Source organism: Erpetoichthys calabaricus, chromosome 18 (assembly GCF_900747795.2).
Source record: "Erpetoichthys calabaricus chromosome 18, fErpCal1.3, whole genome shotgun sequence".
NCBI lineage: Eukaryota > Metazoa > Chordata > Cladistia > Polypteriformes > Polypteridae > Erpetoichthys > Erpetoichthys calabaricus.
In genome coordinates this window covers 71,380,102-71,404,247 of record NC_041411.2, presented here as the reverse complement: position 1 = coordinate 71,404,247, position 24,146 = coordinate 71,380,102, and positions in this window count along the sequence as shown.

The window sequence follows — 24,146 nt, the reverse complement described above, 5'->3', positions numbered from 1 at the left end:
AGACTTAAAAACGTTTTTAACTGGAGGCCATTAAATCGTTAACTTGAATTCAGTCATCTGGTTGACCTGTGACTCCATTACATCAGCACCTGAACTGCCAATCTGTTTGCACTGTTACTGCATCTTCTGCAGCTCAGCATTGTCTCATTGTTACCTGTTCTGTCTGATGTGTGTTCATCTCTCTCTCTCTCTCTATATATATACAGTATATATATATATATGTAAAATCCAATGTCTGTCTGTACTTCTGTCCGCTTTTCACGAGAGAACTACTTAACAGATTTACATCAGGTTTTTTTCTATAATTTGCTTGAACATTCCGGTCGATTTTGCGACTTCTGTCATTGCGCTAAGAATCATAGTTTGCTTGCGGTACTGATTTAATCGCTCAAATCCAAGAGAGATGCTGCGGGTGGAGGAGAGGGAGACGGGGTCCTCCTCACTCATGTGCCATCCTCCGTTCGAGTTGCTCTACCTCTCGCCATGTGTTGGAGCGTACCTTGCCTCTGCTTAGCTACCTGCTTGTTCAGCAGACATTATCATGTACAGATTGTTAAGGAGTAATGATTGACGTTTTTGAGAGATAGATCAGAGCTATGTGTGTTTTAGAGGGTACCTGTGCATTGGCAGAGATATCACGGCCATGTGCTCTTCTCCCCACGCGGGGGACGCTCTCCCGTCAGATTTGAACACGATCAGAAACAGTGCCAATGTCTATTGATATTTAAAGTGTGTCCTGTTTCACTACTATATGGGTGCCGCTGCGGGGGACAGCTAGTGCTTGATATTTACACATTGTAATGGAAAGTAATATCTAAAACTGTGGTGTCCAACTCTTCTCCTGGAGGGCTGGCTTGGCTGCAGGTTTTCCTTCTTTCCATTTCCTTCATCAGTGACCAGTTTCTGCTGTTATTTTGCTTCTTTTCCTTAAGTTTAATGGTCAAATTTTTTTTTAAGATTCAATCCTCTTAATTGAATTTTCTTCCTTAAAGGGTAGCCAAACAAAAATAAGATGTGAAGTGAGCCAACAGATGACCAGCTAAGCTGGAGACTCAAACTCCAACCAATTTCACTCCATCAGTTTCTTAATTAAATGCCATATCTTGTTGTTAATTGAATCCATTGCTTTCATTCTGCCACAGCAGACAATTCGATTTATTTTCTTTTTTCTAAGAGAATAACGTTTCCCACTTCATACCAGAACACGCTGTAAGGAAATCCTTCAAAATTACTAAGAACGCCGCTTCTCTTTATTTTCAGATATTGGATGATGGATACTGGATAGCTGGACAGGTGTCGGCTCATTTTGTATCTCATTATTGTCTAGCTACTAATTAAGAAAAAAAGAAACAATTGGGAGGTTCCAGTCTTAAATAGCAAATTGATCAAAATTAAGGCAAAAGAAGTTAATTTCAGGCAAAAACTGGTCAATAATTAAGAAAATGGCTAGAATGACAACCAGCAGCCATGACAGCCATCCAGGAATGGAATTGAACACCCCGATCTAGAACAAGTAGGTTGATAGAAATTAATAATATATTTAATAATAATAATAATAATAATAACAATATCCTATTTTAAAATGTTTAACCTGGCAGGGGAGTTAGTGTCTAACAATATCTAATTTTAAAATGCGTGAAAGCTATCTTAGCCAGCTGTTGGCCACGGACATTTACTATTTACCAGATCAAGACAAGACTTTTACCTGTAGGTGTTTAGCCACTAACTGAAAATACCAAATCAGAACAAACAGTAACTTACTGACCAGTGCTGAACTTGGGGGGTTCTGAGTTATTAGGAACTACAGTACACACCCAGTAGTCCAAGAGATGCGTTAAGGACGACAAGACTGGACTTAACTGAAGAGCTGAGAGAGAGGCTGCTCCACTCATGCAGAAGGGCCATGTTGGATCAGAGACCAATTACCATACTAAGACGGAGAGCCACCTGATAGTCTAAGCACGATGAACTGATTATTATCCAGCTTGCGTTATATTATTTGGTCAATACTCACATTTGTTTTCTGCTTATACTTTGGGCACAATACATGAATAAATGTTCAACTTTTTTCTCCTTCCTGTTCTGGTGTTATGCATTAGTGTTTATGTACAGTGGAACCTTGGTTTGCGAGTAACTTGGTTTGCGAGTGTTTTGCAAGACGAGCAAAAATTTATAATAAATTTTGACTTGATAAATGAGCGAGGTCTTGCAGTACGAGCAGTATGTATATGCTTTGTCTGCTGAGTGTCATGTGATCACAACTGAGCTGATGGTTCTTCTCTCTTTCTCGCTGCGAGATTGTGGGCAATCATCTCCTATTCTCCGTCTGAGTCGGCGTGCTTCACTCATTTAGTCAACATCCGTACGAGCGTATACTGTTTACTGCAGCATTAGCATTGTGACTGTGTGCGTGTGTGTATGTGTGTGTGCTCTCTCGCTCGTGTGTGTGTGCACACGCGCGCTCATGTGTGTGTGTGTGTGTGTGTGTGCGCGTGTGTGCTGTGACGTGCGAGTTCCCGTCTTGCACCCTCAAAACACGAAGCTGAGTCTCAGTACTTTAGCACCACCAGCTTTATTCAGCTTGAAACAGCAACAGCACGGTTATTTATTGTAGCGGGATCTGCCGCTCTCCTATACACAGACACAGCAGTCAGGCAGGGCCCTGCGCATTTATAATGTTCCTTGTTCCTTGTATCACCCATTGACGGCAGGCACTTATAGCATGTCCGCGATCTTTTCGGATTCGCTTTTACAGAGAACTGCTACAGTGCTGGGTGACTGCGATTGCTTTGGGACGCTCTTCTGCGTGTCGTCCCGTTGGGTGCAATCCCACAAGAGTTTAGAAACTCACTCACACCAGCCATGATTCTTTTCAAAGGTAAAGTACAGGTTAATTTGTTTTACGTATTTTTACTTTATATTTTGTATTAATCATTTTTATATGAATAGTTTTGGGTTGTGGAACAAATCATCTGAGTTTCCATTATTTCTTATGGGGAAATTCACTTTGATATATGAGTGCTTTGGACTACGAGCACGTTTCTGGAACGAATTATGCTCGCAAACCGAGGTTCCACTGTATATGTTTTATTTTTGTTTTTCTTGCTTTTGAATAGTTACACGCTTTATTGTCAAATTTTTTTGTATTTTGGCTGTAATTATGTACTGTCTTTTTTTAAAATGTCTCCATTCCTTGTTCTTAGTGGGGAAGCCAAAAGAGGCAAAGGCAGGCCAACGTCACAGCTGCTGGGTCCTCTTGCTACATAACATCTCAGTTGTGTTTGTTTAACCCTTAACTACTCACACTGGTGTATTTTGTACTGTACACCAATCTCAGTTATTTGTGTCCAGCATCATTTTATTTGAAACTACCGCCAGCATCCGCCATCTCTCCTCAGATCGATTCACAATAAGTATCGTGTCGCATTGGTTGCCATCCAGTGTGTCCCCAGCCGGTTTTATGAGTGGATGCACAATCGCAAGTTCCATACGTATGCATGACAATGATGAGATGTCCAATGTTTGTTTTCATTTTGTAATTTATATGTGTTTCCTATATATGTACATACAGTGTGTGTTATATTTCATTCTCATCTAATATAAACATTTTACACCTACTGAACCTTTTATCATTGACTAATTTATCTGTTTTTCCCATCGACTGAGGAGCTTGAGTGGAGGACTGGTATGGAACAGAAGGGTAACTACAGCTTGGAATGGCCGAGTCTGGACTTTGCTCCAGCACAATCGGAGAATGCAACTTACTGCCATCAGAGTGTGAGCACAGGTATTACAAAGTTAGAGGGAATTTCTGTTTCAGTGTTGGATTACTAGGGTGTTGTACCGTGTTAGCCATTATGATCGTAGAGAAAAGCCAAGCAAAATGACACCTTTTATTGGCTAACTAAAAAGATTACAATATGCAAGCTTTCGAGGCAACTCAGGCCCCTTCTTCAGGAAAGATGTCTTCAAGAGATCCAGTGTTGGATCTCTTACTTTTTGCTTTAGGATCTTGATAGTGCACCATTTTCTTTTTTTAAGATCCTTTTTTAAGATCACCTGCTATTTGCAGATGATGTTGTCCTGTTTGCTTCATCAGGCCGTGATCTTCAGCTCTCACTGGATTGGTTCGCAGCTGAGTGTGAAGCGGCTGGGATGGGAATCAGCACCTCCAAATCCAAGACCATGGTCCTCAGCCAGAAAAGGGTGGAGTGCCCTCTCAGGGTTGGGAGCGAGATCCTGCCCCAAGTGGAGGGGTTCAAGTATCCCGGGTAGTGACCGAAAGAACGAGATCGCGAATACAAGCAGCTGATATGAGTTTCCTCGGCAGGGTGTCTGGGCTTTCCCTTAAAGATAGGGTGAGAAGCTCAGTCATCCGAGAGGGGCTCAGAGTAGAGCCGCTGCTCCTCCGCATCGAGAAGAGTCAGATGAGGTGGCTCAGACATCTGATCAGGATGCCTCCTGTACGCCTCCCTGGTGAGGTGTTCCGGGCACGTCCAACCGGAAGGAGGCCCCGGGGAAGACCCAGGACACGTCGGAGGGACTATGTCTCTCGGCTGGTCTGGGAACGCCTCGGGATTCTCCCGGAAGAGCTAGAAGAAGTGGCCGGGGAGAGGGAAGTCTGGGCATCTCTGCTCAAGCTGCTGCCCCCGCGACCCGATCTTGGATAAGCAGAAGAGGATGGATAAGATCCTTCGTGATTAATAAACAGGGTGACCTGGCTGGTGCACCAACATTTCTCAAGACCAATTGTCATACCTTGCACAACAACAGTATATAACTGTATTTTACTGTCATTCTGCTATAGGCATATGTACTGTATATGAAAGGGGCAGTATGGAACATAGAAGAGATGTCTCTAATGATAGATAGATAGATAGATAGATAGATAGATAGATAGATAGATAGATAGATAGATAGATAGATAGATAGATAGATAGACCGACTTCTGGTTGAGCGAACGCTGGCGAGACTAGTCACCGCTGCTCGTCGGTAACTTTTTAACTTTTTATCTTTTTTAACTTTTTTTACGATTAACTTATAATCTAATGGACTTAGCAAATGTTTTCATTTTCATTTTGGGCAGATTTATTCGTTGAGTTTTATTGTTCAATCATTTAAAGCTAGACTGATTTCTAGCTCGACTGCTGATTTGGCTGTGTATGGACTATTTCTCAGCCTATCCCCGCTTTGAAACTTACCTGGCTTTGTTCTCCAGACATCTGAGTTGTCTGCGTCTTCGCTTAACATGTGGATCGGTAGGATATTTATTTGGTTCGTGTTTGCCTTCAGTTCTTTTGAATATCTTGTGTGTCAATTAACTGGACCTATTCCTACTATTATTGCAACTGATTACCGGCCCCCTAAATCAAATAATGACTTTCTGAACGACTTTGCTGTTTTCCTTACACACTTATCTACTGTTTCATCAAACATAATACTTCTGGGGGATCTCAGTATACAGTACATATGGATAATATCAATGTCCCTCTTACTAGAGACTTTACATCCTGCCTTGAGAGTTTTGGATTCCAGCAGCACACTGATGTTCCCTCTCATTCCAAAGGACATATCCTGGACTTGATTTGCTCTTCTGGAGTTACCCCGCTTGATTGTACTGCAGATGAACTCCCCATAACTGATCATTTTCTTATTTCATTCAATGTTAAACTTGCACTTTCCAATACTAAGCTTTAATGTCTCATGTCTTTCTGTAATATTAAGAATATTAACTTAGACTCTCTTTCCTCTAGTATTGATTCCCTTATGAACATTGATAATTTATTCACTCCTGAAGAACTGGTCTCACACTATAACACTGGACTGAATGGTTAATTCTTAACTCTGTCGCTCCATTTAAAACTTGATCTGTTCCTACTCCTTTTCTGCTCCCTGGTTCACGTCTGAACTTCAGCTTTTGAAAGCCAAAGGCCGGCAACTTGAACGGTTGTATAAAAAAGCTGGACTCTTTGTTCACATACAGATGTACAAAAACCATATACTTTATTACAAGGACTGAACTGGCCAAACTAAATCTAACTCTTATACTCACATTATTTCTTCCAATGAAGGTAACACCAAGTCATTGTTTTCACTGCTTAATAATATCACACAACACCTGGGTTCTTTACCTTCTCACCTTTACTCAACTGAATTTTGCAATTCCCTTATGTCCTTCTTTAATGAAAAAAATCCAGAAGATACACCAGTCTCTTGGTACGGATTCCTCCAGTACTTCATTTGAATTTCACCCACCAACTCACTCATTTTCCTCTTTTCAGCTTCCTACCTTCTCAGAAATCTCAGATCTCGTCTGTAAGTCTGAGACATCCACCTGTCAACTGGACCCCCTCCCTACAGTTCTGGTCAGAGCCTGTCACCCCTCTCTGGTCCCCCTTATCTCTGCTATAATCCACTCTTCTCTCACTACTGGTACTGTTCCTTCATCTTTTAAAACTGCTGCAATAACCCCAATACTGAAAAAATCTGGTGCCGATCTGACTAATTTCAGTAATTTTCGTCCTATTTCTAATTTACCCTTCACAGTGGCTCTTCAACTTCATTCTCATTTCTCTCAAATTAATCTGTATGAACAGTTCTCTGGTTTTCGTCCCCTCCACAGTACAGAAACGGCACTTATAAAAATGACTAACGACCTCCTTATGGCAGCTGACTCTGGTTTAATTCCTATTCTCATCCTTCTTGATCGGAGTGCAGCCTTTGACACTATTTGTCACACGACTCTTCTCAGTAGATTATCTTCGATTGGCATTACCCACACTCCACAAGATTGGTTCAGATCCTACCTCTCAGGCCAAACTCAGTTTGTTCAGCTTAAAACTTTCACATCCCAACCCACCGCTGTTACTTCAGGTGGGCTCTGTCCTGGGACCCCTCCTTTTCATTATTTACCTCCTTCCCCTTGGTAATATCTTTCATAAAGATAACATTAGCTTCCACTGTTATGCTGATGACCCTCAGCTCTATCTCACTAGGAAACCTACTGCTTCCTTTCCACCCTCCTCACTTATTGATTGCATAGCAGAAATCAAATCCTGGTTTTCTTCAAATTTTCATAAATTAAATAACAAGTGACAAAACTGAGATTCTCCTCATTGGTACAAAATCAACATGATCCAAAACGGATCATTTTTCATTTGTTATTGATAATTCGTCTGTCTCTCCTTCCCCACAGGTGTCATCCTTGACAGTACTTGATCCTTTCAGTCCCACATCAGTAACATCTCCCACTCTGCATATTTCCACTTGCGTAACATTAATCGTATTCACCCCTCCATCACTCCCCACACTACTGCTATCCTTCTTCATGGCCTTGTCACTTCTCGTCTAGATTATTGTGATTCCATTTTCTTTGGTATTTCTCACAAATCTCTTTATAAGCTTCAACTGGTCCAGAATTCAGCTGCCCACATCATTACTAGAACCCCCTCTATTCACCATATCACTCCCGTCTTGCAGCAGCTTCACTGACTTCCAGTTTAGTCCATCCATCCATTATCCAACCCGCTATATCCTAACTACAGGGTCACGGGAGTCTGCTGGAGCCAATCCCAGCCAACAGAGGGCGCAAGGCAGGAAACACCTCAGGTCGCACACACACACCCCCACACACTAGGGACAATTTAGAATCGTCAATCCACCTAACCTGCATGTCTTTGGACTGTGGGAGGAAACCCACACAAACACGGGGAGAACATGCAAACTCCACGCAGGGAGGACCTGGGACACGAACCCGGGTCTCCTAACTGCGAGGCAGCAGCACTACCCACTGCGCCACCGTGCCACCACTTCCAGTTTAGTTCCAAATTCAATTCAAAATTCTGCTGTTAACTTTTAAGGCTCTCCACAACCTCGCCCCTCCATACCTCGTATCTGTCTGACCTCCTCCATGTTGCCATTCCCTCAGGTCCTCTTCTTCCATCCACTTGACTGACCCCTTCGTCCATCTTACCACCATGGGGAGCACAGCATTCAGTTGCTCTGCTCCCCAGTTTTGGAACTCACTACCATCTAAGCTTAGAAATATTGAATCATTTTCACTTTTCAAATTAAAAACTTAAAACTCATTTGTTTAGACTGCTTTTTCTCTTTGATTACAATTGCTCTGTCTGATTTTAATTTTTGTATTTTTTTTTTGTTTATAATCTTATGGAAGAAGATGATCTGCTGTGGCAACCCCTAATGGGAGCAGCTAAAAGAAGAAGAAGAAGAAGTTTGGTTTATAATCTGTGTTTTATCTATTGTTCGGTGTCCTTGAGTGTTTAGAAAGGCGCCTACAAATAAATAAAATGTATTATTATTATTATTAGATAGATATGAAAGGAACTATATAATACACAGACAGATAGATATGAAAGGAACTATGTAATAGATAGATAAAGACACGGTTTCTGCAAAGTTGCAAAAGACAAGAAAAATCAAATGGAAAAAAACCCCATAATCACGCAGAGGGCTGGCCACACTCTGTCTGTTTTGTCACTCCCAGGTTGAGACTTTGTCACTTATCACAAGCAAAGCTTGACAGGGCGTCCGTCTAGCTGAGTTCCAAACAAAGGAGCTGCCATCCCTGCTTGCACTGGCCGTGACTGATCATAACAGACAATATCTGCTACGGCTGTCAAGAACTGGTCACCCTTGGCTGAGTTGGACCCCGCTCGTTTTTCAGTCTAATTTAAAACATTGTCATTTTATTGACACAATAATTGCTCTCTACATTAGCAAGGAACTGATGCTGGTAATTATGCATGTAATCAGCAAGCTTGTAGTCTGAATTGTACATTAGCTAATAAAGCCGCTTCAGTTCTTTTTCAGATAGTAATTCTCTTTCTTCAAGACATAAATGGAATAAAAATGGACGTTTCTTTTTTTTTTTTTTTAAACTACAATTATGCTACTTAAACAAGACTCTGTCATTTAAAATCATGCACTCAACCTGATTGTATTTTAGGTTATTTTAAAATTAATTTTGAGTGCCATTCTGATCTACTGAGAAATGGCTGCTTAACATCTAAACAGCGTATAAATCTAACAGCAGTGATATATAAAGCTTACGGGAGGTTAGCAAAGCTGTAAGTTCCATTGCTGAGCGCAGACAGCACAGCTCATTAATTAGCATGATATTAATGAATTAGTCTGCCCACACATTTGCTCACACGTTCCCTATGCTTATCTCATAGCCGTATCAGAAGAACAAAATGACACTACACAAGGCACCAAACTTCATGTGATGAATTATTTCTACTGTAATGTTTTTAGTGCAGATGGATTCTGGAGATCTTTGACGTGCTGAAAGCGTGCTACTGTGTAACTGTTCACTCCCTTGGACCCAGTTTTATATATTAAATTAAATTAAGCTTCAGAGAGAGAAAAGAATGAAAATCTAAAGTCTCCACACCCAGAAATGTGAACTTTTTCTTATGTAAAGGTCAAAATCAAGACAAATCATGTCAGACATATTTATTTCTAATAAGACCTTGCCAACAATTATATTTAAGTGAAAAACAAATAGGTCATTTTGAGGAAAATTAGTGATTCAAGCATACAGGCCTTCTGAAAGTATTCAGACTCCTTCACTTTTTACACATTTTATTATGTTGCAGCCTTATGTTAAAGTCATTTAAATTCATTTTTTCCCTCACTAGACAACCCCAGAATGACAAAGTGAAATTTAGCAAAAATAAAAAACTGAAATGTCACACTGACACAAGTATTCAGACCCTTTGCTATGACACCTGAAATGTGGCTATATCAAATAGATAGATAGATAGATAGATAGATAGATAGATAGATAGATAGATAGATAGATAGATAGATAGATAGATAGATAGATAGATAGATAGATTTATTTTAGTATAGTAGGCAGGATCAAATAGATAGATAGATAGATAGATAGATAGATAGATAGATAGATAGATAGATAGATAGATAGATAGATAGATAGATAGATTTTAGTATAGTAGGCAGGATCAAATAGATAGATAGATAGATAGATAGATAGATAGATAGATAGATAGATAGATAGATAGATAGATAGATAGATAGATAGATAGATAGATAGATTTTAGTATAGTAGGCAGGATCAAATAGATAGATAGATAGATAGATAGATAGATAGATAGATAGATAGATAGATAGATAGATAGATAGATAGATAGATAGATAGATTTATTTTAGTATAGTAGGCAGGATCAAATAGATAGATAGATAGATAGATAGATAGATAGATAGATAGATAGATAGATAGATAGATAGATAGATAGATAGATTTTAGTATAGTAGGCAGGATCAAATAGATAGATAGATAGATAGATAGATAGATAGATAGATAGATAGATAGATAGATAGATAGATAGATAGATAGATAGATAGATAGATAGATAGATAGATAGATTTTAGTATAGTAGGCAGGATCAAATAGATAGATAGATAGATAGATAGATAGATAGATAGATAGATAGATAGATAGATAGATAGATAGATAGATAGATTTATTTTAGTATAGTAGGCAGGATCAAATAGATAGATAGATAGATAGATAGATAGATAGATAGATAGATAGATAGATAGATAGATAGATAGATAGATAGATAGATAGATACTTTGTGATACTTTGATACTTGGTGCACTAACTCAGTCTGTTCCAATTCTGTTTCTAGATAGATAGATAGATAGATAGATAGATAGATAGATAGATAGATAGATAGATAGATAGATAGATAGATAGATACTTTATTAATCCCAAGGGGAAATTCACATACTCCAGCAGCAGCATACTGATACAAAAAAAAACAACATTAAATTAAAGATTGATAACAATGCCCCATTCTATTTATCATGCTGAGATGTTTCTACACCTAGTTGCGAGACCCCATGGATTGCACAGGTTTAGGAAAGGAACCCACCTGTCTATCAACGGATCCCACAGTTGACGAAAACCAAGCCATGAGGTCGAAGGAATTGCCTGCAGAATGTTAGAGATGGAATTGTGTCGAGGTACAAATCTGGGGAAGGCTACAAAACATTTCTGCAGCATTGGAGATTTCCAAAAGCATAGTGGCCTTGATTATTCTTAAATGGAATACGTTTGAGACAATTACAACTCTTCCTCTTGTTAAAGAGCCTTGGAAAGAGAGGTGACCAGGAACCCAATGGTCACTCTCGTTGAGCTCCGAAGAGCCTGTGGGGCGATGGGAGAAACATCCAGAAGAACATCCACCTCATCAACACTCCACTAATCTGGGGGTTATGGCAGAGTGGCCAGATGACACATTAAGGCCCACTTGGAGTTTGCAAAAAGGAACCTAAAGGACTCTCAGACGATGAGAAATAAAATTCTCTGGTCTGATGAAACTAATATGAAACTGTTTGGACCAACTCTAAGTGGAATGGCTGGAGGAAACCAAGCACCTCTGATCACCAGCGCAATACCATTCTCACAGTGAAGCATGCTTGTGGTAGCATCGTGCTGCATCTTTCTTTCTCAGCAGGATTGGTAGACTAGACATAGTCATGTACAGAGAAATCCTTAATGAAAACCTTCTCGAGAAGTGCTCTGGACCTCAGACATTTCAACAGGACAATGACTCTAACCAGAAAGCTAAGACAATGTAGGAGTGTAGGACCAACTCTGAGAATGTCCTTGAGTGGATCAGCCAGAGACCCAGATTTGAACCTAATCCACTGTCTCTGGAGAGACCTGAAAACAGCTGTTGGCTGGTGGTTTCCATCAATCCTGACACAGCCTGAGAGGATCTGTAGAGAGGAATGGAAGAACATCTCCAAAGCTTGCCGTGTCCAACCCTAAAGGACCCCAGGCTAGAATCTCTGCCAAAGGTGCTTCAATGACGTTCTGAGTAAAGGGTCTTTATATTTGTGTCAACGTGAGACTTCAGTTTCTTTATTTTTAAGAACATTGCAAACATTTCTAAAATACTGTGTGTAGCCTCTCATTCTGGGGTTTTCAGCGTTGTTTGATGTGGGAAACAATTAGTTGAAATGATGTTAGCACAAGATTGACACATAGATAAATGTGACAAAAGAAAAGGGGTCTGAATACTTTCTGAAGATATTGCAAACAGGTCTCCAAGAGCTTGAAGTCCACCCTCAGCTGAAGTGGCAGCCTATTTCTGTTACTTTTTCTGTTCATCTGCTTCACACTTGGTCTCCCATAGAGCACATGTGCACCACACGTAGTCATTAGAGAAGGCCGAAATTTCAGTTTCATGAGCTTAAAATAACACCATCTGTTCATCCATTTTCTGAACACACTTTCGTCACTAAAAGGTGGCAGAACTAATCCTGAATGTGATGCAAGACAAACCAGCCAATGTCTGATCTTTTCCTCAATTTTGGATTTGGCCACCCAGTTTGCGAAATGGCACGGGGCGATCTGTCAAAGTTAGAAGAAAAAAAGCATGAGCAGCGATTTGTTGCGCACTTAGTAGTGCAATTGCATCGAGTGTAGCCTAGGCGGCTCTTGTTCAGAAAGTGGACGCCACTTGGTTGTTTCACAATAATTAAGATTAGGTATATAAGTAGGTTTCACATTTCTGTTATCATTTTAGACCTAAAATAGTGACTTAACATCAGGGACCTATTTTATTGACCTTAAGGTTAGTGTTTGGGTGAGGGGAAGGTCATCTCAAGTGGCGTCCACTTTCTGAACAAGATCCACCTTGAGCAATTTCTCACGCAGAATGGAAAACTCACATCTGAAAGTTTTTAAGCATCTTCGCACCTTGAGCAGACCGTCTTACATCAGCGCCAGGGAGTTCTCGCCACTTTGCGAAATGGCCGGCCGAGTAGCATATATGCTGGTCATTTCTAGTAATTCGGTACTTTGGCCACACCTCGCAGCCAAAATACGAAACGGCTGGCCAATTCGGGAACTGGCTGAACTTCGGGTTTTGGCCGTAACATATATATATATACAGTTAGGTCCATAAATATTTGGACAGAGACAACTTTTTTCTAATTTTGGTTCTGTACATTACCACAATGAATTTTAAATTTAACAACTCAGATGCAGTTGAAGTGCAGACTTTCAGCTTTAATTCAGTGGGGTGAACAAAATGATTGCATAAAAATGTGAGGCAACTAAAGCATTTTTTGAACACAATCCCTTCATTTCAGGGGCTCAAAAGTAATTGGACAAATTAAATAACTGGAAATAAAATGTTCATTTCTAATACTTGGTTGAAAACCCTTTGCTGGCAATGACAGCCTGAAGTCTTGAACTCCTGGACATCACCAGATGCTGGGTTTCCTCCTTTTTAATGCTCTGCCAGGCCTTTACTGCAGCGGCTTTCAGTTGCTGTTTGTTTGTGGGCCTTTCTGTCTGAAGTTTAGTCTTCAACAAGTGAAATGCCTGCTCAGTTGGGTTAAGATCAGGTGACTGACTTGGCCATTCCAGAATTTTCCACTTCTTTGCTTTAATAAACTCCTGGGTTGCTTTGACTATATGTTTTGGGTGATTGTCCATTTGTATCATGAAACACCGCCCAATCAATTTGACTGCATTTAGCTGGATTTGAGCAGACAGTATGTCTCTGAACACCTCAGAATTCATTCGGCTGCTTCTGTCCTGTGTCACATCATCAATAAACACTAGTGTCCCAGTGCCACTGGCAGCCATGAATGCCCAAGACATCACACTGCCTCCACCGCGTTTTACAGATGATGTGGTATGCTTTGGATAATGAGCTGTTCCACGCCTTCTCCATACTTTTTTCTTGCCATCATTCTGGTAGAGGTTGATCTTGGTTTCTTCTGTCCAAAGAATGTTTTTCCAGAACTGTGCTGGCTTTTTTAGATGTTCTTTAGCAAAGTCCAATCTAGCCTTTCTATTCTTGAGGCTTATGAGTGGCTTGCACCTTGCAGTGCACCCTCTGTATTTACTTTCATGCAGTCTTCTCTTTATGGTAGACTTGGATATCGATACGCCTACCCCCTGGAGAGAGTTGTCCACTTGGTTGGCTGTTGTGAAGGGGTTTCTCTTCACCATGGAAATGATTCTGCCATCATCCACCACTGTTGTCTTCCATGGATGTCCAGGTCTTTTTGAGTTGCTGAGTTCACCGGTGCTTGCTTTCTTTCTCAGGATGTACCAGACTGTAAATTTTGCCACTCATAATACAGTAATCCCTCGCTATATCGCGCTTCGCCTTTCGCGGCTTCACTCCATCGCGGATTTTATATGTAAGCATATTTAAATATATATCGCGGATTTTTCGCTGCTTCGCGGGTTTCTGAGGACAATGGGTCTTTTAATTTCTGGTACATGCTTCCTCAGTTGGTTTGCCCAGTTGATTTCATACAAGGGACGCTATTGGCAGATGGCTGAGAAGCTACCCAACTTACTTTTCTTTCTCTCTCTCTTGCGCTGACTATCTGTGATCCTGACGTAGGGTGTGTGAGCAGGGGGGCTGTTCGCACACCTAGACGATACGGACGCTCGTCTGAAAATGCTGAAAGGTTATCTTCACGTTGCTACCTTCTGTGTGCAGCTTTTAACTATGCTGCACGGTGCTTCGCATACTTAAAAGCTCAAAGGGCACGTATTGATTTTTTTTATCTGTCTCTCTCTCTCTCTCACTCTCACTCTCTCTCTGCTCCTGACGGAGGGGGTGTGAGCTGCCGCCTTCAACAGCTTTCTGCCGCGGTGCTTCGCATACTTACAAGCCAAACAGCCCTATTGATTTTTTTGCTCCTTTGAAGAGGAAGATATGTTTGCATTCTTTTAATTGTGAGACTGAACTGTCATCTCTGTCTTGTCATTGAGCACAGTTTAAACTTTTGAAAAAGAGACAAATGTTTGTTTGCAGTGTTTGAATAACGTTCCTGTCTCTCTACAACCTCCTGTGTTTCTGCGCAAATCTGTGACCTAAGCATGAGAATATAAAAATAACCATATAAACATATGGTTTCTACTTCGCGGATTTTCTTATTTCGCGGGTGGCTCTGGAACGCAACCCCCGCGATGGAGGAGGGATTACTGTATTAGAGCAATTTCTTGGATGGGTTCTTTCACCTTCATGGTTAGCTCCTTTGACCGCATGTTGTCTGTTCACAGCAAAATCTTCCACATGCAAGCACCACACCTCAAATCAACTCCTGGCCTTTTATCTACTTAATTGATAATGACATAACGACGGACTTGACCACACCTGCCCATGAAATAGTCTTTGAGTCAATTGTCCAATTACTTTTGAGCCCCTGAAATGATAGGATTGTGTTCAAAAAATGCTTTAGTTGCCTCACATTTTTATGCAATCGTTTTGTTCACCCCACTGAATTAAAGCTGAAAGTCTGCACTTCAACTGCATCTGAGTTGTTTCATTTAAAATTCATTGTGGTAATGTACAGAACCAAAATTAGAAAAAAGTTGTCTCTGTCCAAATATTTATGGACCTAACTATGTATATCTTTTATGTCTTGTTTAAATTCATATTACAGTAATCCCTCTCTTATCGCGGGAGATAGGTTCCAAGGCCGACCGCGATAACTGAATTTCCGCGAAGTAGGGACACCATATTTATTTAATTATTTAACGTGTATTTGGACATTTTTAAACCCTCCCTGTATTGTTTACAACCCACCCTTTACTCTATTAATAACAGGGACAACTGCTAAGCAATATGAAATCGGTAGATAAGTTTACACTTACTGTATAGCGAAGTACACGTAGCAGCTTGTAGGTGGTCATGACGTCGTCGACCTTGTTGCAAAGATTCCTAAAGCAGATTCCATCCAGACTACTGCCTTATCATGTCCACTTGCAACTCGTTTTGCGCCCTGGTTAAAGGACACTGCGGCTGTAGATCTTATATGCTTTTCCTCTTTTTTAAATAAAAAGAATCGTGGACTCATTGATGCTGTAATGGTGTCCTGCAGCAGTGTAGCTGTTCCCTTCCTTCAACATATCCAAAACTTTTAACTTTTCTGCAATCATTTGCATCTTCTGTTGGCGCTTAGACACGGCCCCTGAAGCAGTAGCACGTTAATGCTGAATGAGTGAGATGAGACTTCCTGGTTAATGCAGCACTCCGTCGCTGAGCCAATCAGCAGCACACAGAAACTTAACTGCGTGCTCTGATTGGGTAGCTTCTCAGCCATCTGCCAATAGCATCTCTTGTATGAAATCAACTGGGCAAACCAACTGAGGAAGCAAGTACCAGAAGTAAAAAGACCCATTGTCTGCAGAAACCCGCGAAGCAGCGAAAAAGCTGCGTTATATATTCAGATATGCTTACATATAAAATCCGCGAAGTCGTGAATCCGCGAAAAGTGAACCGCGAAGTAGCGAGGGATTACTGTATACTGTATATATGTGCCTCTCCTGCTCAGGAGTGTCTTTTTGTTTCTTCAGGTCACATTCAAAGTGTTTGTGTATATTTCTGTGTATATATATATATATATATATATATATATATATATATATATATATATATATATATATATATGTATATATATATATATACTGTATGTGGGGTTGGGTGGGACTGTCCATCCTTTCTAATGAAAAGTGGGGATTTGGGGTGTTTGAGGGGAGTGTTTATGTTATGTAATGGGCATTTGCTTGAGGGACGGTTAAAGGGGATTTTATTTTGTTTTGGTGTGGTAGTAAGTAAAAGTGTGTAATTTTTCAGCTTAAATATATCTTTTCTTGTGTTGTTCCACAAATGTTTCTTTTGGTTTTTTCTTTGCTTAATACTAAGCTGGGAGGAGAGAAGTGACAGAATAGCCAGGTCCAATGTTTGAAGTTATTGGTAATGTAACATGGCCCTCTTTGGAGTCTAGGGCAATCGCTACACTGTGCTGTTGATACTTTTCTGTCCTGAAAATCTCAGAAGTTTGAGTTTGTCCTTTCAGATCTCCCACCCATTTAAACCTTTTTAACACTCTACCTCCACCCCAAATAAAGTGATTTTTCTATATAAAGTGTGCCTCAGGCTCTTTAGTATTCAGCAAGATTGTCAGCATCATTGGATTGCTACATTTTTCAAGGACTATTTTGCAATTTTAGGTCTTTAATAAGAGCATTTAAAAAATCAATATTTGCCAATCTGCTGATATAAGAGCTTGAAAGCCTTTCAGTGAACATACGCAGAACACAATGTGCACATTCTGTTTAATGGCTTTTGACTGGGACAGACCCCAGCAGATGTGGATTTTAATCTATCCCACGAGGTCCTTCAAGTAACTTGTCACAAAAGAAACCAAATGCCTATGAAGTCAGGGTCCAAGAAAAATCACAATGATCTCAGTTTGTTTTATTTTCATGCAGCAAAATATCTGGAAGACTGCTGCCATGAAATGGCTCTTTCACATCTGGCTAAAAAAATAAAATAAAAAAGGATAGGCGGCAGTGGGTATTAAATAGCGGGTATGTTGCCCACAATAAGTGAAAAGGGAAACCTCTGATCCCTCTGTTAAATTTAAAGAATTTATCAAAGAGTTCAAAAAATGTAAAAAGGATTAGAAAAATGGTGATGCAAGCAAAAAAAAAAAGGAAGCAAAAGTAGGTTTTTGTTCCTAAAAAAGCAAAAACGTCGAACAGAGTAAACTAAGAAACACAATCTGGACATAGTGCCTTTAACACAACAGGGGGCAAAATCAAAAAATCCAAACAATAATCATCAATTGAAACATCAGGGGTCAAAAGCGCAATGCCAAGCTACTATAAAAACAGCAGCTTCTCATTTTAACAAGTGTGCATCTTGAATTATTTTGAAACGCTCTACCTTTTGGTTTCAATACTTTAGGCTCTGTTTTCTGACAATGAGTTTTATTGACACGTTTTTGAAGTTATTACAATTAATTCTCGGTTTTCTGACCTTGGCCTGTTTACTGTCACTGCTTTCTTTGCAGATCCCCTGCTTGTCTATTTGACCTTCATCTCCTGTGGCCTCATGCAGAACGGCGTGCGTAGAATTCACACTAAAACATGGCGTACGGACAAAAGTGGAAATGTGCGTACGCACCGTTTATACATGAGGCTCCGGGTCTTTTTTGCTGCTTTACATCTAACTTAAACCATAAGGAATCACCAGTAATTGAGTTAAGAATGTTTTGTTATGTTAATTAATGAAATTCGCAGCCCTGTGTCGTGACCAACACCTAATGGTGACCAGGCCCGCACAATGGCAAATGATGTGGAAGTCATCCGTGGAAAAAAGACAAAAATTTTCCCATTACTTGTGTCACGTAATTCAATTGCAAGTACGAAAGCAGCAAAAATAAGCTTTTGCCTAAATATTGCATGAACAAAACCAGTCTGGATATAGTACCATTAATACAACAGGGCTGAAAAACAAAAAATCCTAACAAGAATCATCAATCGAAAAAAAACAAGAATCAATTATAGGACACCACGCTGCTGTAAGAACAGCATCTCTATCTTTTGTATTTTGAAAAACGTCCGTGGAACAAAGAAAAAAAAAAATCAAACTCACATTACTTGTGTTTTGTAATTCAGAGGCCCATTTTCCAGTCATGTGCTAAAGTCGCGCAAAATGCATGCCTTTTTAAAAATATTGTTAACAGTTACTTACAGAAGAAGCAATGAACAACGAATAAGCGGGGAAACACATTCCCATAATTCTGTGTTTTTGAATGGAAGACTGTGGCCAAGTGCAGGAATGATAGCTCCACTCAGTAAGCCAATCAGGTCGTCCCGTTTGTTGACCGGAGGACACAAAAAAAAAACAAAAACAAAAGGTAATGCTCTTCAATGTATGAGAGACGTTCAAAAAGTTTCCACACTTCTTAACTCTATTTATGAAGAACTAGCTGAAATACCCAGCGTTGCCCAGGAGGAAAATAATGTGTTTTTTTTTTTTATTGTTTGAGAAAAATATACTAACATATAAAAATAAAAATAAATTAACAAACAATGAAGACTCACTAATGTGCGTGTCTTGCGGTCTTGTGTGTATGTTATCATCCAGTTGACGCTTGGAACCGGCCAACTCCATTTAATTTCAAAAGCAACAGGCGAGAGTGCGGTGGTGGTGCTCAGACATACAGAATGCTGGCAGTCACCTCCAGTTCGCCCTCTAGTGGTCGTTCTGAGTGTCAACTGGATGATCACATGCATACAAGACCGCAAGATCACCCCCCCACCCTACTCAGAAGGAGGTGGGTTAGGGTTGATTTCACCCTACAGTACAGTAATCCCTCCTCCATCGCGGGGGTTGCGTTCCAGAGCCACCCGCGAAATAAGAAAATCCGCGAAGTAGAAACCATATGTTTATATGGTTATTTTTATATTGTCATGCTTGGGTCACAGATTTGCGCAGAAACACAGGAGGTTGTAGAGAGACAGGAACGTTATTCAAACACTGCAAACAAACATTTGTCTCTTTTTCAAAAGTTTAAACTGTGCTCCATGACAAGACAGAGATGACAGTTCTGTCTCACAATTAAAAGAATGCAAACATATCTTCCTCTTCAAAGGAGTGCGCGTCAGGAGCACAGACTCAGAAACAGAGAGGAAAGAAAACAAATCAATAGGGCTGTTTGGCTTTTAAGTATGCGAAGCACCGCCAGTACAAAGCTGTTGAAGGCGGCAGCTCACACCCCCTCCGTCAGGAGCAGAGAGAGAGAGAGAGAGACAGAGAAAAACAAACAGTGAAAAATCAATACGTGCCCTTTGAGCTTTTAAGTATGCGAAGCACCGTGCAGCATGTCGCTTCACGAAGCAGCTTCACACAGAAGGTAGCAACATGAAGATAATCTTTCAGCATTTTTAGACGAGCGTCCGTATCGTCTAGGTGTGCAAACAGCCCCCCTGCTCACACCCCCTACGTCAGGATCAGAGAAAGTCAGCGCAAGAGAAAGAGAGAAAAGTAAGCTGGGTAGCTTCTCAGCCATCTGCCAATAGCGTCCCTTGTATGAAATCAACTGGGCAAACCAACTAAGGAAGCATGTACCAGAAATTAAAAGACCCATTGTCCTCAGAAATCCGCGAACCAGCAAAAAATCTGCGATATATATTTAAATATGCTTACATATAAAATCCGTGATAGAGTGAAGCCGCGAAAGGTGAAGCGCGATATAGCGAGGGATCACTGTATTTTTAGTCGAACAATGAGAAATTTGTGTACCAAGTTTCATGAAAATCACTCCAGCCGTTCGGAAGTGATGCTGGAAAATACATACACGCACACACACACACACATACACACATATTGACTTTTATATATATATAGATTTCAAAAACAAATTACATTACTTTTCTACATAGTCACCTTCCTTTGTGATGCAATTTTCCCAGACACTCTCAGACACGACTAATTACTACTCTTCCCGCCTTCACCATTTCCTACGAAAATATAAAAGTGGGGAAACTTTTTGAACGTCCCTTGTATATTTTTTTTCTGTTATGCGGGTTAAAGAAATGAGGTTTCGGTCTGATTAGACAAGGTCACTGAGGTTGTCCAGCGTGTCATTCGTGCTAATAATGACACCTCTTTTGTGGTTTTTATAGCAGCTAAATCAGAAGAGGCGGGGTCAATTGCCTTAACTGGGCGGTTTCTCGGCATTGTGCGGAAGGAAGGAGAAGACAAAGTTAGTGACAGCGCCCCCTGTCATCCCGGCAGGTTTTTACACACCTCAACAGAGTCTGTGAGGAGGTCCTCCAAGACGCATGCGCGACGAGACAAATACTCTTCCTTTTTGGTGATTCTTCACATTTTTTGCATTCAAACTCCAAAGTAAAAATCTTAAAGCCTTCTAGTTTTGTTGCAGCCATGACAGTATGAGTGTGTCCCAGCTCATCTCCTAACTCTGGACACTTTGGTAAAAGGTAACCTTTAAACCTCACAGATACTTAGTTTATTTGTTTGTTTAATGATTTTGTTGTTTTTCACAGATATACATTTTGTCAGTTCTATTTTATGATTTTTTTCATTTTGTATTCGTAAGATTTCTGTTAATTTTTTATTCTTTATTACTTATTCTGCATGTTATCCTATGTTTGCAGTCAGGATTCCTCCTACACCCTGAAGACATGCGTGTTAGCCTCACAGTTCACTCTAAACTGTCCTTGATTGACTGCAGCTTTATGTGTGTGTGTGTGTGTGTGTGTGTGCCCTTTGATGGTCTGGGGTCCCATCCTGGCTCTTCTGTGTGTCCAGCCCTGATGCTGCAGAGGACTAAGTGACCTCTGAAATAGATGAAGGTTTTAGAATGTTAGCATTTCACTCAGCCATGTTTGCTCACTTGCACCAAGTGCTGATGCAATTGGCTTTGCCTCCACATGACCCTTTAATGGAAAAAGCAGATTATAAGACAATGGATTGATATACACGCTTGACCTGAACACTTTGCTTTCAAGGTGAATATTGAGGAGCTGAGGTGTTTGCGCCAATGTGGAGCTGCTGTACTGTTAACTCCACATACCGTAACTGCAGTATGCGAACAGAAAATGCTTCTCAAATGATTGTGAGAGTCCCCTGACAGCACCTTGGCTTTGGCACACATTTTTTTAAATTGCCTTAAATTGCCGCACTAGATCAACGGAGCACTTGTTATTAAATGAGATTCTAAATGGAATAAAGAAAGCTGGAAAAACTGATGAACTGATGCAAAATTGTAGTAATGGAAAAAAAAGACATCCATTTTCCAAAGTGCGTATGCCAGGTCCTAAGACATAAGTTAGAATGAAGTGTCGGTCTAAGCGTGAAGAGGTTGGTATGATGGTGCAGTGGATAACAGTGCAGCCACACCGTTCCAGACTCTTGGGTTCAAATCCCAGGAGGAGGAAGAGGAGGTTAGGAGCAGAACATCGCCGCACCCACCACATGACAAACCGACTCAAGATCTCAGATTAGGACCCGAGTGCAGCCACAGGTGACACCTCAGCACCAAACTAATTCAGATGGAATGGATCAGCGTGAGGTTTTTTTTAGGGTGACTGGAGTGCCAATCCTGCCACCAACCTCCAAATTTTCCTTGTAAGTTGGAGGACCTGCTTGCAGGGCTGGATGCAGATTAACGTCATACCCAGAACGGAGCAATTGCAGGTTAAGGGCCTTGCTCAAGGGCCCAGAGCGTTGCCGTTTATGGGATTCCAGGCTGGATACTAAATGCGTGAAGACCGTATGCTCTTTGCGTCTCTCTGTGGGTTTCCTTTTGGTATTTTAACAACTCTGCAGTTTAGATTGATTAGCAAATGTAAGAGTGAATGTGCATGGTGGCAACTCAAGCAAGGCTGGAGGAGACTGCTTTGTGTTAATTCCTTTAATTATTCTGCTCCATTGAAAGGTATTTTAGTGTACTTTGGGGCTTTATATTTACATTTTCAACTTTCAAAGCCAGATCCCCATTTGTAGGCTGAAACCTGTTTGTGGTGGTTGGGGGCAGGCTGCCTGGGGTGAAGCCAGTGAAGGTTCTGACCTGGTGTGTGAGACTTTTTAGAAGGTTAACACCATTTTGATAGTTTGCATAGTGCTCTTCGTAACACATAGATACAGTACTGTACATGCTCTCACTGATGATTGCCTGTCTAGACTTGCCATATTGGCTTTTTGAGGTTCTCTTGCTTTCTTCTCAATTATGAAGATATAGTTTTAAGCCCAATCCCCATCTATAGGCCGAAACCTGCTTGTGGTGCTTGGGGGCTGGATGCCTGGGGTGAAACCAGTGAAGGTTCTGACCTTATCTATGAGACTTTTTTAAAAGGTTAACACCATTTTTGCTATTCCATAACACATAGATGCAATCTGTGCTCTCACTGGTTATTACCTGTCTGAACTTCCCATGTTGGCTTTTTGAGGTTCTCTTGCTTTCTTCTGAGTTATGAAGATATGGTTTTAAACTCAATCCCCATCAATAGGCCGAAACCTGTTTGTGGTGGTGTTGGGGCGGCTGCCTGGGGTGAAGCCAGTGAAGGTTCTGACCTGATCTATGAGTCTTTTAGAAGGTTAACACCATTTTTGCTATCTTGTGTGATGTTTTCCATAACACATACAGTACTGTGCAAAAGTTTTAGGCAGGTGTGAAAAAATGCTGTAAACAAAGAATGCTTTCAAAAATGGAAGTGTTAATCATTTATTTTCATCAATCAGCAAAATGCAGTGAATGAACAAAAGAGAAATCTAAATCAAATCAATATTTGGTGTGACCACCCTTTGCCTTCAAAACAGCATCAATTCTTCTAGGTACACTTGCACACAGTTTTTGAAGGAACTCGGCTGGTAGGTTGTTCCAAACATCTTGGAGAACTAACCACAGATCTTCTGTGGATGTAGGCTTCCTCACATCCTTCTGTCTCCTTCATGTAATCCCAGACACACTCGATGATGTTGAGATCAGGGCTCTGTGGGGGCCATACCACTTCCAGGACTTCTTGTTCTTCTTTACGCTGAAGATAGTTCTTAATGACTTTGGCTGTATGTTTGGGGTCGTTGTCCTGCTGCAGAATAAATTTGGCGCCAATCATATGTCTCCCTGATGGTATTGCATGATGGATAAGTATCTGCCTGTATTTCTCAGCATTGAGAACACCATTAATCCTGACCAAATCTCCAACTCCATTTGCAGAAATGCAGCCCCAAACGTTCAAGGAACCTCCACCATGCTTCACTGTTGCCTGCAGACACTCATTATTGTACCGCTCTCCAGCCCTTCGATGAACAAACTGCCTTCTGCTACAGCCAAATATTTCAAATTTTGACTCTTCAGTCCAGAGCACCTGCTGCCATTTTTCTGCACCCCAGTTCGTATGTTTTCATGCATACTTGAGTCGCTTGGCCTTGTTTCCACGTCGGAGGTATGGCTTTTTGGCTGCAACTCTTCCATGAAGACCACTTCTGGCCAGACTTCTCCGGACAGTAGATGGGTGTACCTGGGTCCCACTGGTTTCTGCCAGTTCTGAGCTGATGGCACTGCTGGACATCTTCTGATTTCGAAGGGTAATAAGCTTGATGTGTCTTTCATCTGCTGCACTAAGTTTCCTTGGCCGACCACTGCGTCTACGATCCTCAACGTTGCCCGTTTCTTTGTGCTTCTTCAAAAGAGCTTGAACAGCACATCTTGAAACCCCAGTCTGCTTTGAAATCTTTGTCTGGGAGAGACCTTGCTGATGCAGTAGAACTTCCTTGTGTCTTGTTGCTGTGCTCAAT